General features: G+C 55.6%; 1 pseudogene; it reads left to right on the forward strand.

The window, feature by feature from the left end:
• The first annotated feature begins 1,258 nt into the window (after positions 1-1,258).
• On the forward strand, positions 1,259-2,228 carry LOC114603361 (zinc finger matrin-type protein 2 pseudogene; annotated as a pseudogene).
• Positions 2,229-14,942: the final 12,714 nt, after the last annotated feature.

A 14,942-nucleotide genomic window follows, 5' to 3' on the forward strand; every position in this document is an offset into this window, starting at 1 on the left:
GGGGTGCGGGTGGCGCTGTGGGTTAAACCACAGAGCCTAGGACTTGCCGATCAGAAGGTCGGCGGTTCGAATCCCCGTGACGAGGTGAGCTCCCGTTGCTCGGTCCCTGCTCCTGCCAACCTAGCAGTTTGAAAGCACGTCAAAATGCAAGTAGATAAATAGGTACCGCTCCAGCGGGAAGGTAAACAGCGTTTCCGTGCGCTGCTCTGGTTCACCAGAAGCGGCTTAGTCATTCTGGGCACATGACCCGGAAGCTGTACGCCTGCTCCCTCGGCCAGTAAAGTGAGATGAGCGCCGCAACCCCAGAGTCGGCCACGACTGGACCTAATGGTCAGAGGTCCCTTTACCTTTACCTTTACAACGATGGAGGCAGAGCATAGCCATCATGGCTAGTATCCATCAATAGTCCTCCCCATGAATTTGACCAGTTTTCTTCTAAAGCCTTCCAAATTGATGACCATCACTGCCTCCTGCAGGAGCAATTTCCATAGTTTAACTATGTGCTGCGAGACAAAGGGCTTTCTTTTACCTGTCCCGAATCTTCAAACTTTCCAGGTTAATCTTCATCCAATTCACCCATGGAAAACATCTCCTCTACGAAAAGTCTGCCGAGAAGGAGACAAATCGCCGGCGAGACCTGGTGCACAGGATCAGTGGCGCCAGCCACGAATCCCAGCTTGAGTCGCTTCACTTTCTAAGCAGGACACCTCTTTCTTCCCCCCTCTCCTTCCCCACACATTCCCCTCATTTCCCTCAGCAAGCAATTTTAAGTTTTTGTGCTGTTTTGATTTATGGAACGCCAGCTGCACACCTCGGTCTCCTTTGAACGGAGCAATTAGCAACGGCAGTTGTTTCCAGTGAACAGCCAGAGCCGTCGCAAGTGGGACAGGCCAAATTCCATCCCTGCATCCATCATGCCTGCTGGAGGGTGGGAGGAGGGGAGGCAGGCAAGGGGCATCGCAGCAGCTGCCCCTTTGGCGGTCCTGCAAGCTTAGTGGAAGGATTTCACACCTGTGCTCGAAAACCTGCTAATTGGCACCTTCCCTTTTGACGCAGCATCAGCATTTGGCTCAGTTACCACGAAAGAATGTGATGCTAGGAATGCCAAGGACAAGAAACAGATCTGGGTTTAGAAATGGCCGGTTGTTTGGGTTGTAGGAGGGATAATAATACATCACGGAGCAGGCTGGCAGCAGAATCCAGCTCTTGGAAGATGCGCCAAAAGGAACATAAGATGAGGCCTACTGGACGACTCACCGGGTCACTTCCTGGGCAAGATGGCGTCGCGCAGCGGGGCTAAAAACCTGGACTTCCGCCGGAAGTGGGACAAAGATGAATATGAGAAGCTTGCAGAGAAACAACTCACGGAAGAGAGAGAAAAGAAAGATGGCAAACCAGTCAACCTGTCAAGTGCGAGCTTCTTCGACACCGAGACTACAAGGTGGACCTGGAATCCAAACTGGGCAAAACCATTGTTATTACCAAAACAACACTGCAGTCTGAGATTGGAGGGTATTCCTATAATGTCTGATTATCCATCAACTTCTTGGAGCATATCAATGGCAAAAAACATCAGGGGAATCTGGGCATGTCTATGAGAGTGGAGCGCTCCACACTGGATCAAGTGAAAAAACGCTTTGAGGTGAACAAGGAAAAAATGGAGGAGAAGCAGAAGGATTATGAAGGATGAAGGATGAAGGAGCTCAGAGAAGAGGAAGAAAAGGCCAAAGCCTACAAAAAGGAAAAACAGAGGGAGAAGAAAAGGAGAGCTGAGGAAGACTTGACGTTTGAGGAAGACGATGAGATGGCGGCTGTGATGGGTTTCTCTGGTTTTGGCTCTACCACGAAGAGCCTCTGATCAGCCATGAACTTCCACCTGGATGGATATCGTTTCTGCCCTCAAGATGCTTGAAACCCCTTGGAAGACTTTATTAGGGAATTTGTATTGAAATGTCCTGGTAGAAGCTGGCTGATGGAGTTGGGAAGGAATCACACACTCTTCCTGTGTGGGGCTGGCTACCCCCTGCTGTTGCTAGTATCCTGCCTGCCTGCAAAGATAACATCACAATTGCCTGTGAGGTGGTAAACCTAAATATCTGATAAAGAACTTTAGCATCCCCCATCCCCCAAGCTCCTTGGGGGATAAACCCATTTTCAAGATTTTTTTAACTCTTCATTTCCTATGATGAGCCTGCAGTTGGAGGTTTCTCTTGGAGCCGCCATCTCTTGCCCCTCCCTTCAGCTGCCCCTTTCCCTATATGAGTTCTGCTTGCTTCACGTTGTATGGCCTTCTGTGTACGAGAGACATTCTGCTGAATACACTTTTCCTGTTAATAAAGTGTTTAAAATCTATTTTTAAAAAATAAATAAATAAAAAGAAGAGACCTACTGGATCACTAATAACAAGCTAATAACAAGGCCAGTGGAAGTGATGATATTCCAGCTGAATTATTTAAAATTTTAAAAGATGATGCTGTTAAGGTGCTACACTCAATATGCCAGCAAATTTGGAAAACTCAGCAGTGGCCAGAGGATTGGAGAAGATCAGTCTACATCCCAATCCCAAAGAAGGGCAGTGCCAAAGAATGCTCCAACTACCACACAATTGCACTCATTTCACACGCTAGCAAGGTTATGCTTAAAATTCTACAAGGCAGGCTTAAGCAGTATGTGGACCGAGAACTCCCAGAAGTGCAAGCTGGATTTAGAAGAGGCAGAGGAACCAGAGACCAAATTGCAAACATGCGCTGGATTATGGAGAAAGCTAGAGAGTTCCAGAAAGACATCTACTTCTGCTTCATTGACTATGCAAAAGCCTTTGACTGTGTCGACCATAGCAAACTATGGCAAGTTCTTAAAGAAATGGGAGTGCCTGATCACCTCATCTGTCTCCTGAGAAATCTCTATGTGGGACAAGAAGCTACAGTTAGAACTGGATATGGAACAACTGATTGGTTTAAAATTGGGAAAGGACTACGACAAGGCTGTATATTGTCCCCCTGCTTATTTAACTTATATGCAGAATACATCATGCGAAAGGCTGGGCTGGATGAATCCCAAACTAGAATTAAGATTGCCGGAAGAAATATCAACAACCTCAGATATGCAGATGACACAACCTTGATGGCAGAAAGTGAGGAGGAATTAAAGAACCTTTTAATGAGGGTGAAAGAGGAGAGTGTAAAATATGGTCTGAAGCTCAACATCAAAAAAACGAAGATCATGGCCACTGGTCCCATCACCTCCTGGCAAATAGAAGGGGAAGAAATGGAGGCAGTGAGAGATTTTACTTTCTTGGGCTCCACGATCACTGCAGATGGTGACAGCAGCCACGAAATTAAAAGACGCCTGCTTCTTGGGAGAAGGGCAATGACAGGCCTAGACAGCATCTTGAGAAGTAGAGACGTCACCTTGCCAACAAAGGTCCGTATAGTTAAAGCCATTGTTTTCCCAGTAGTGATGTATGGAAGTGAGAGCTGGACCATAAAGAAGGCTGATCGCCGAAGAATTGATGCTTTTGAATTATGGTGCTGGAGGAGACTCTTGAGAGTCCCATGGACTGCAAGAAGATCAAACGCATCCATTCTTAAGGAAATCAGCCCTGAGTGCTCACTGGAAGAAGGGGCGTAGCGTGGGTTGTCAGCACCCGGGGCAAGGCAAGTAATTTGCACCCCCTAACCCATGGATTTGCGCCCCCTAACCCGTGGATTTGCGCCCCCTAACCCTAACCCCCAGATGTTGCGCCCGGTGCGGCCAGCCCCCCCTGCACCCCCCACGCTACGCCACTGACTGGAAGGACAGATCCTGAGGCTGAGACACTAGTGTTCTCGAAGATACAGACATAAATTTGACCAGATCGTGAAGCTGAGGCTCCAGTACTTTGGCCACCTCATGAGAAGAGAAGACTCCCTGGAGAAGACACTGATGCTGGGAAAGATGGAGGGTACAAGGAGAAGGGGGTGACAGAGGACGAGATGGTTGGATAGTGTTTTCGAGGTTACCAGCATGAGTTTGACCAAACTGCGGGAGGTAGTGGAGGACAGAGGTGTAGGTCTTTCAGGACCAGTGTTATGGAGTCTCGGCAGCCACTCCCAGTCACCAGTCCAGCTGCCGCATTCTGGATTAGTTGTAGTTTCTGGATCATGTTCAAAGGTAGCCCCAAGTAGGGTGCATTGCAGTAGTCCAAGCGGGAGATAACCAGAGCATGCACCACTCTGGTGAGACAGTCTGCGGGCAGGTAGGGTCTCAGCCTGTGTACCAGATGGAGCTGGTAAACAGCTGCCCTGCACACAGAATTGAACTTCGCCTCCATGGACAGCGGTGAGTCCAAAATGACTCCCAGAATTAGAATTAGACAAATTCATGGAGAAGATGTCTACCAGCCACAATGGCTATGCTCTGCCCCCACTGTCAGAGGCAGCAATGCTTTCAAAGACCAGTTGCTAGAAGCCGCCAGAGGGGAGATTTTGTGCACAGAACCTCCTTGCAGGTTTCCCTCTGGGGCATCTGATTGGCCACTGTGAGAGCAGGATGAAGAGTCGTTTCTCCCTGTCCTGCTCCCCAACACCTGCCAGCTTCAACTTTTTGGGAAGGGGCACATGACTCTGTGTCAACAAGCCCTATTTAACAAGAAAAATCACCTGGGGCTCCTGTTTAATGACAAGCCTGCTGCGGCCTGGTATGAGAACACCTCGTGAAAGATATCCGCCAACCCAAGGAGCTTATTTGTCTAATTAAACAAGACAGGGAAGTGAGAGGGTTGAGAGAGAAGGAGCCTGAGGATCTGTGCTAGGAGGGAAGAGCTGGTGTCTGCAACAGGGTTTCCAGGGAGGGTGTTTCTTCACTGCCTGAGCAAAGGCTGAGGCTTCAGCTGTATTTGATCCTCACCAATCAGTACAAGAAACTATAATAATATTATAATAATAATAATAATAATAATAATAATAATAATAATAATAATAATATATTATTTATACCCCACCCATCTGTCTGAGTTTTCTCAGCCACTCTGGGCAGCTCCCAATCAAGTGTTAAAAACAGTAAAGCATTAAATATTAAAGACTTCCCTAAACAGAGCTGCCTTCAGATGTCTCTTAAAAATAGGATAGCTGCTTATTTCCTTGACATCTGATGGGAGGGCGTTCCACAGGGCGGGCGCCACTACCGAGAAGGCCCTCTGTCTGGTTCCCTGTAACCTCACTTCTCGCAATGAGGGAACCGCCAGAAAGCCCTTGGCTCTGGACCTCAGTGTCCGGGCAGAACGATGGGGGTGGAGACGCTCCTTCAGGTATACAGGACCGAGGCCATTTAGGGCTTTCAAGGTCAGCACCAACACTTTGAATTGTGCTTGGAAACGTACTGGGAGCCAATGCAGATCTCTCAGCACCAGTGTTATATGGTCCCGGCGGCCACTCCCAGTCACCTGTGTAGCTGCCGCATTCTGGATTAATTGCAGTTTCCACGTAGAGCGCATTGCAATAGTCCAAGCGGGAGATAACTAGAGCATGTGTCACTCTGGTGAGACAGGTAGGGTCTCAGCCTGCGTACCAGGTGGAGCTGGTAGACAGCCGCCCTGGACACAGAATCAACCTGCGCCTCCATGGACAGCTGTGAGTCCAAAATGACTCCCAGGCTGTGCATCTGGTCCTTCAGGGGCACAGTTACCCCATTCAGGACCAGGGGACACTAGGTCAATGGACCAGCAGGACTAGGCCAGTCCCCTTAATGTTCCCAGTAAATTAGAGTATTAAAGTATTAAAGCCTGGCACCTCCTTCCCAAAGCCTGGAAAGTTCCCCTATGCACGCCTCTGGTATTCATGGGGAGGTTTCCCCGCTTTTTCTCCTGCTCCTATCTGCCGATTTCCGCCACCCCACCCATTTTCTGTTGGAAAGTCTCACCTGTGAGCTATGCGCACACAGCTACGGCGAAAAGAAAAGAATACCGATCCCCTTCCTCCAGCTGTAACAAGAAGCGAAAGAACTTTGACACGTAGCCACTGGGGGCTTTGCAGCTTCAAAAGACATCATTTGAGGCTACGGGTCAATGCTCTTTCCGTTAACCTTTTCACTGATTGGATTAAAAGCTTCTCCCCCCACACACACATTGACAAATGCACTGGAAAGAAAGAAAGAAAGTGGCCTGCAGGCTGCATTTTCAGTGTGTCTGGATCGTTGGTGCTATAGATGGGCTCCAGAAGCAAAAGCTTCTTCTGTAGTCGATCTTGCACCATGTAAGGCAAGGAAGAGACAGGCCTGCCGAGCAACAAGGTGGCTGTGTAAGGCAATCAGAGAGAGGGACCGTCGGTTTGCTGAATGCCGCAACGAAGATAAGGCTGATGTAATGATCTCTGGAAGGCAAGCAAGCCCCGATAAGAAGTAATGACGCTCCAGCAGTTTTATGTACGTTTATTTACAAAAAGACACATCCAGAGCACGGCTTCTTGCCTGCTCGCATTTACAATAGTTGGTCAGTCTGAATTTTCGCCCCTCCCACAGCAGGAAAGATGCCAAACTCCCGCCTTTCCCCTCTTGCCCTTCTGTTGCCATCTGATCTTATCCAGATGCCTAGAACGGGGACTGAGGGGTTGGCCTGCCCCTGCCCCCTTGTGCTGGTCCCGGGGGGGGAAGGTACTAATACCGTAGCCAAAGTTCAGTCCTAAGTCACTAGCCGGGTAGAAGTTCACAAGATGAGACGTGAGGTCCGAAACAGGGAGCCGGGCGGGGTCAGGAACACTTGAAGATCAGAGGCAGGAAGCTGGGCAGGAAACAGGAACACTAGAAGGTCCGAAACAGGGAGCCGGGCGGGAACAGGAACGCTGGAAGGTCAGAAGCAGGAAGCCGGGCGAGGAACAGGAACATTGGAAATGCAGATCTAGGTCCAGGTCAGAACAAGTACTCCACAACGACGTTGCTCCCGCAACCTGGGACCGGGCTGACTGACCTTTATCTTCTTCTAAGGCCAGGGGCGGTCCCGGCCCCCAGGAGCCCCGCCTCTCCTGGCCTTAAGGCGAGCACTCCTCCTGGGAGAAACCAGTTCCCTTCGCCTCTCTGCCCTAAGCCTCTGCAGTTCAGGAGAGGCCGAAGGGTTACTGGGCCCCGGGGGAGGCTCACCTGTAGACACTGAGTCCTCAAGCACCTCTGGGGCCAGAATGGTTTCACCTGGTGCCTGCTCCTGAGGATCTGGCACAGGTGCAGGCTCCTCAGAATCTAGGCCTTGCACCAGTTCAGCCGGCCCTGGAGGCGGGGACTCCTGTGCCGGCTGGGATTCCTCCGGTTCACTCTCAGACTCGGAATCCCAGGCCATCACACCATCCCCCCTTCCAGGCACCCCCCTCAATCGAGGGTCCAGACCCGGCTTGCTGGGGTACGCCGCATGAAACTCTCGGAGGCAGGCAGGCGCGTGGACGTTGGCCGCTGGTTCCCAGGAACGGTCCTCCGGCCCATACCCCTTCCAGTCTATGAGATATTGCAGCTTTCCCCTGCGGTATCGGGAGTCCAGAATGCGTTCCACCTCGTACTCAGGCTCTCCCTGAACCAAAACTGGCTGCGGTCGGGGACGGTTCGGGTGGAACTCGTCGGGTGGGGCCACCGGACTCAAAAGGGACCTGTGGAATACCGGGTGAACCTTCAGGGTTGCGGGCAACCGGAGACGGAACGCCACAGGCGAGACCTGGTTCACGATAGGGAACGGGCCGGTGAAACGGGCATCCAGCTTCCGTGAAGGTCAAGAAGGGTGGAGGTGGCGAGTGGAGAGCCATACCAGGTCACCGACGTGGAGTTCTGGCCCCACCTGGCGGTGGCGGTCGGCCTGAACCTTGTACGCCTCCTTGGCCTGGCGCAGCTGCTCCATCAATAGCTGTTGCTGGGACTGGAGCTCCTGAAGCCACTCTGTCACCGCAGGGACCGCAGATGCCGGCAGCACATCCGGAAACAGCCGTGGATGAAAACCGTAACTGGCCTGGAACGGGGTCTGCTGGGTGGACGCATTCACCGCGTTGTTGTAAGCGAACTCCGCCAATGCTAGGTGGTCGACCCAGTCATCCTGCTGATAGCTGCAGTAACACCGGAGGTACTGCTCCAGCACCGCGTTCGCCCGTTCCGTCTGGCCATCAGTCTGTGGGTGGTAGGCTGATGAGAGGCAGACCTCTGTTCCGAGGGCCTGATGCAAAGCTCGCCAAAACCGGGACGTGAACTGAACGCCCCGGTCGGACACCACACGCTCAGGTAGGCCATGCAGGCGGAAGACATGCTGAAGGTACAGCTGAGCGGTTTCCTTAGCTGAGGGTATGGATGGGCAGGGGGCACAGTGCACCATCGTCGTGAAATGGTCAGAGAAAACTACAAGGCAGGTGCATCCACGAGACGGGGGTAGCTCCACTACAAAGTCCAGAGAAACCGTGTGCCAAGGACGTGGTGGAACCGGCAACGGCTGAAGAAGGCCGGAGGGGCGCCCGGTAGGGCCCTTGGCCCGTCGGCAGACATCACAACCAGCGACATAGCGAGCCACGTCAGCCTTCAGGCGGGGCCACCAAAACTCACGGCTTACCAGATGGGTGGTTCGATACCGCCCAATGTGTCCTGCGGCTGGGGCATCATGGGTCATCCGGAGAACCTCAGCCTGCAGTGGCCCCGGCGGGATGTATAGGCGACCGTGGTGTAGCAGAAGACCCTGATGCAAGACCAGCCCTGGATACTGAGGGCATGACCCTTCGGCCAGTTCCCGGAGTCGTTCCTGGGCCCAAGCGTCGACCCGCTGCTGTTCCCGCACCCGAGCCTGCAATGGCTCAGCCTCCTGGGTGGGCAGGAATGCAGCTGGTGGTAGGATCGTGGTGGGTACTGCTTGCTGTACCGTGTCTGCGTTGTCTTCAGGTTTCCGGGACAGGGCATCCGCCTTCTGGTTTTGGGAGCTAGGGATGTAGCGGATCCGGAACTGGAACCAGGAAAATAACAACGCCCACCGGATCTGCCTTTGGTTCAGCTTGCGGGTGGTCTGGAGGTACTCCAGGTTCCGGTGGTCGGTTCTCACCTCCACCGGGTGTCGTGCCCCCTCAAGATGGTGGCGCCAAACCTCAAAGGCCACCTTGATGGCCAGTAGTTCCCGCTCCCACACGGTATAGTTATTGTGCTGGTCCCGGGGGTAAGGTACCTTGGGTGTAGCAGAGTCCACACGAAGAGGGGCGAGGTCCGAGGCAGAGAGCCGGGCGGGGAACAGGAACGCTGGAACAGGAGGCTGTGCAGGGAACAGGAACACCGGATGGTCGGGAACAGGAAGCCGAGCAGGGAACAGGAGTACCGGATAGTCAGGAACAGGAGACCGAGCAGGGATCAGGAACACAGGAAGGTCCGAAGCCAACAACGACGTTGCTCCCGCAACCTGGGGCCGGGCTGACTGGGCTTTTATCCTCTTCTAAGGCCAGGGGCGGTCCCAGCCCCCAGGAGCCCCGCCTCCTCTGGCCTTAAGGCGAGCACTCCTCCTGGGGGCAACCAGTTCCCTTCGCCTCTCTGCTCTAAGCCTCTGCAGATCAGGAGAGGCCGAAGGGTTACTGGGCCCTGGAGGAGGCTCACCTGTGGCCACTGAGTCGTCAAGCCTCTCTGGGGCCAGAAGGGCTTCACCTGGGGCCAGCTCCTGATGCACTGCCACAGGTGCAGGCTCTTCAGCATCTAGGCCTTGCCCCAGTTCAGCCGGCCCTGGAGGCGGGGACTCCTGTGCAGGCTGGGATTCCTCTGTTTCATCCTCCGAATCGGAATCCCAGGCCATCACACCATCCCCCCTCCCAGGCCCCCCCCCAACCGAGGGTCCGGACCCGGCTTGCTGGGGTACGTCGCATGGAACTCTCGGAGGCAGGCAGGTGCGTGGACGTTGGCCGCTGGTTCCCAGGAACGGTCCTCCGGTCCGTACCCCTTCCAGTCAATGAGATACTGCAGCATTCCCCTGCGGTATCGGGAGTCCAGGATGCGTTCCACCTCGTACTCAGGCTCTCCCCGAACCAACACTGGCTGCGGTCGGGGACGGTTCGGGTGGAACTCGTCGGGTGGGGCCACCGGACTCAAAAGGGACCTGTGGAAGACCGGGTGAACCTTCAGGGTTGCGGGTAACCGGAGACGAAATGCCACAGGAGAGACTTGGTCTACGATAGGGAACGGGCCGGTGAAGCGGGCGTCCAACTTCCGCGAAGGTCGAGAGGGGTGGAGGTGGCGAGTGGAGAGCCAAACCAGGTCACCGACGCGAAGTTCCGGCCCCACCTGGCGGTGGCGGTCGGCCTGGGCTTTGTACGCTTCCTTGGCCTGGTGCAGTTGCTCCACCAAAAGCTGTTGCTGGGACTGGAGCTCTTGAAGCCACTCCGTCACCGCCGGGACCGCGGATGTCGGCAGCACCTCTGGAAACAGCCGTGGATGATAACCATAACTGGCTTGGAACGGGGTCTGCTGGGTGGACGCATTCACCGCGTTATTGTAGGCGAACTCCGCCAATGCCAGGTGGTCGACCCAGTCATCCTGCTGGTAGCTGCAGTAACACCGGAGGTACTGCTCCAGCACCGCGTTCGCCCGTTCCGTCTGGCCATCGGTCTGTGGGTGGTAGGCTGATGAGAGACAGACCTCCGTCCCGAGGGTCTGGTGCAATGCTCGCCAGAACAGGGATGTGAACTGAACACCCCGGTCGGACACCACGCGCTCAGGTAGGCCATGCAGGCGGAAGACATGCTGAAGGTACAGCTGAGCAGTTTCCTTGGCTGTGGGTACCGATGGACAGGGAGCGCAGTGCACCATCTTGGTGAAATGGTCGGAGAAAACCAGAAGGCAGGTACAGCCACGAGACGAGGGTAAGTCCACTACAAAGTCCAACGAAACCGTGTGCCAAGGGCGCGGTGGAACTGGCAATGGCTGAAGTAGGCCGGGGGGTCGCCCGGTAGGTCCCTTGGCGCGCCGGCAGACATCACAACCAGCAACGTAGCGAGCCACGTCAGCCTTCAGGCGGGGCCACCAAAACTCTCGACTGACCAGATGGGTGGTCCGATACCGTCCAAAGTGCCCCGCTGCTGGGGCATCATGGGCCATCCGAAGAACCTCCAGCCGTAGTGGCCCTGGCGGGATGTACAGACGACCGTGGTGCAGCAGAAGGCCCTGATGCAGGACCAGCCCCGGATACTGTGGGCTGGACCCTTCAGCCAGCTCCCGGAGTCGTTCCTGGGCCCAAGCGTCGACCCGCTGCTGTTCCTGCACCCGAACCTGCAGTGGCTGCGCCTCCTGGGTGGCCAGGAATGCAGCCGGAGGTAGGATCGTGGTGGGTTCTGCTTGCTGTACCGTGTCTGCGTTGTCTTCAGGTTTCCGGGACAGGGCATCCGCCTTCTGATTCTGAGAGCTAGGGATGTAGCGGATCCGGAACTGGAACCGGGAAAAGAACAACGCCCACCGGATCTGTCTTTGGTTCAGCTTGCGGGTGGTCTGGAGGTACTCCAGGTTCCGGTGGTCGGTTCTCACCTCCACCGGATGTCGTGCCCCCTCAAGATGGTGGCGCCAGACCTCAAAGGCTACCTTGATGGCCAGTAGTTCCCGCTCCCACACAGTATAGTTACGCTCCGCTGGTAGGAGCTGGCGGGAATAGAAGGCACAGGGTAAGAGTGGCGCTTCAGGACCAATCTGTTGAGACAAGATGGCACCGAGAGCCGTACTGGAAGCGTCGGTCTCCACCACAAAGGGTCGAGAGGGGTCCGGATGTTGTAAGATTGGTGCCCTCTGGAAACAGGCCTTCAACCCCTGAAACGCCTCCTCTGCCTCCTTGTCCCAGGAAAACGGCGTCTTTGGGCGCAGTAGCCGGGTCAACGGGGTGGTGCGATGAGCATAATCAGCGATGAAGGTCCGGTAGTAATTGGTGAACCCCAGGAAACGCTGTAGGTCCTTGCGGTTCCGGGGTGCCGCCCATTCTTGAACCGCTGTCACCTTCCCCGGGTCCATTTGCACCCCATCTGGAGAGAGCCGGTGACCAAGGAAGTCCACAGTCCGCTGATGGAACTCGCACTTGCTGAGCTTTGCATACAGACGGTGCTCACGCAAGCGCTGCAGCACGGTCCGGACATGTCCCTCATGGCGAGCCGGGTCACGGGAGTAAATCAGTATGTCATCCAAATACACCACCACGTACTTGTCTAACAAGTCCTGAAACACGTGGTTGATGTAGCGTTGAAACACAGCAGGCGCGTTGCACAAACCGAAAGGCATAACCAAATATTCGAACTGCCCGTACCGGGTACCAAACGCTGTCTTCCACTCATCCCCGGCTCGGATCCGAATCAAGTTGTAGGCCCCCCGGAGGTCCAGCTTGGTGAACACCTGTGCCCCTTGCACCCGCTCCAGCAGCTCCGAGATAAGGGGCAAGGGGTACCGGTCTGGGACGGTAATTTTGTTCAGGGCTCGGTAATCATGGCAAGGGCGGAGTTCCCCACATTTCTTCTTAACAAAAAGCACTGGTGCCGCTGTAGGCGAGGTGGAAGGCCTAATGAACCCACGCTCCAGGTTCTTGCGCAAGAAGTCCTGCAAAGCCTCGCGCTCTGGCTCCGTTAGGGAATATAAGCGACTCACTGGTAAAGGCGCTCCGGGTTGGAGGTCTATGCCGCAGTCAAAAGGCCGATGCGGCGGCAGCTGGTCTGCCCCCCGTTCCTCGAACACGTCCTGGTAGTCCTGGTACACGGCTGGGAGCGTGGGTGCTGCCTCCTCTGAGGGCGCGGCCGCCAGCGTTCCGGATTGAGCATGGGAACATGGGTCTGGGAAGTGCACGGTCCGTTTGACCCAGTCAATCTGAACGTTGTGGGCTTCCAGCCAGTCCATCCCGAGCACCAGGGGGAAGCGGGGCATAGAGGCAATGTCCAAAGTTCGCAACTCCCGGTGCTGCTGGAGACACAGGAGCAGGGGCTGGGTCTCCTGAGTAACGGCACCTGAACGCAGAAGTCGACCGTCAATCGCTTCCACCTGGACCGGTACTGGCTTGTTCCGAAGTGGCACCTGATGATGGGCGGCAAAAGCAGCGTCCATATAGGAGCGGGTTGCCCCTGAATCTACCAAAGCATGGGTGAGGATCCAGGGCCCACCTGGAGGGTATAAACGTACCGAAACCATAAGATGTTGCAAGTCCATTGGTGCGGGCCCATTCTGTACGGTTTGGGACCCCCGGTAGCTAGGGCCATCAGCTACTGGGGTTGGCGGTTTCTCAGGGCAGGACCGAGCGAAGTGTCCACTTCCGCCACAGTAAAGACAGAGATTTCCCTCCCGACGCCGCGCCTTCTCTGCGGGGGAAAGGCGTGGCCGCACTGCCCCCAGCTGCATAGGCTCCTCCGTTAAATCAGTCGTGACCGTGGGGCTGCCAGAAAAAGCTGGTGCCGTGAACTGGAAGTGTCGGCGACCCCGGGCCTGACGACGATCCTCCAACCGGTCGTCTATTTGTAGACTCCGTTGAATGAGAGTGTCCAGCGTGGTGGGACGTTCCATTGTGGCCAACTGGTCCAGTACCTCGTCCGAAAGCCCTTCGAGATACTGGTCCCGCAGTGCCGAGTCATTCCAGGTCAAGTCCTGTGCCAACAGCCGAAACTCCGTGGTATATGCGGCCACCGTGGACTTGCCTTGTTTCAAACGCCGAATCGCCCGGTTGGCTTGACTCCCTTTCTGGGGGTTGCCGAACGCGGCCTCCAAACGATTGCAAAACCCCGTATAGTCTGCCAGCAAGGGGGAGTCTTGCCTGAGTAGCGGCAACGCCCACTTGGCCGCCTGGTCCTTTAACAAACTAATCAAAAAGTGCACCTTGGTGCGGTCATCAGGAAAGTTCCGGGCTCGCCCCTGAATATACAGCTTGGCCTGGGCCAGGAACATGGGAAAGCTGGCCGGGGCTCCATCAAATTTCTCAGGCAAAGCCACTGGGTACTTGCCCGGAGCCGGGGCGTCGGCCCCAGGAGCCGGTAGGGCTTCCAAGCGTTGCTGAAGTGCCACAACCGCGTCACTGAGCTGCTGCACGGTGTGAGTCAAGGCCTGTTTCTCCTGGGCCAAAGCCACCAGTGCAGCCGCCTGTTCAGCCATGGCCTCTGGCTCTTCCCGAACGCACCCCTACGAAGGGGGAGTGCGGGTGTGGCGGGAGCAAACTGTGCTGGTCCCGGGGGTAAGGTACCTTGGGTGTAGCAGAGTCCACACGAAGAGGGGCGAGGTCCGAGGCAGAGAGCCGGGCGGGGAACAGGAACGCTGGAACAGGAGGCTGTGCAGGGAACAGGAACACCGGATGGTCGGGAACAGGAAGCCGAGCAGGGAACAGGAGTACCGGATAGTCAGGAACAGGAGGCCGAGCAGGGATCAGGAACACAGGAAGGTCCGAAGCCAACAACGACGTTGCTCCCGCAACCTGGGGCCGGGCTGACTGGGCTTTTATCCTCTTCTAAGGCCAGGGGCGGTCCCAGCCCCCAGGAGCCCCGCCTCCTCTGGCCTTAAGGCGAGCACTCCTCCTGGGGGCAACCAGTTCCCTTCGCCTCTCTGCTCTAAGCCTCTGCAGATCAGGAGAGGCCGAAGGGTTACTGGGCCCTGGAGGAGGCTCACCTGTGGCCACTGAGTCGTCAAGCCTCTCTGGGGCCAGAAGGGCTTCACCTGGGGCCAGCTCCTGATGCACTGCCACAGGTGCAGGCTCTTCAGCATCTAGGCCTTGCCCCAGTTCAGCCGGCCCTGGAGGCGGGGACTCCTGTGCAGGCTGGGATTCCTCTGTTTCATCCTCCGAATCGGAATCCCAGGCCATCACAGTTATGCTCCGCTGGAAGGAGCTGGCGGGAATAGAAGGCGCAGGGTAAGAGTGGCGCTTCCGGTCCGGACTGCTGAGACAAGACAGCACCGAGAGCCGTACTGGAGGCGTCGGTCTCTACCACAAAGGGTCGAGAAGGATCAGGATGTTGCAAGATTGGCGCTCTCTGGAAACAGGC

The sequence above is a fragment of the Podarcis muralis genome, chromosome 7 (assembly GCF_964188315.1).
Source record: "Podarcis muralis chromosome 7, rPodMur119.hap1.1, whole genome shotgun sequence".
In the NCBI taxonomy this organism is placed as follows: Eukaryota; Metazoa; Chordata; class Lepidosauria; order Squamata; family Lacertidae; genus Podarcis; species Podarcis muralis.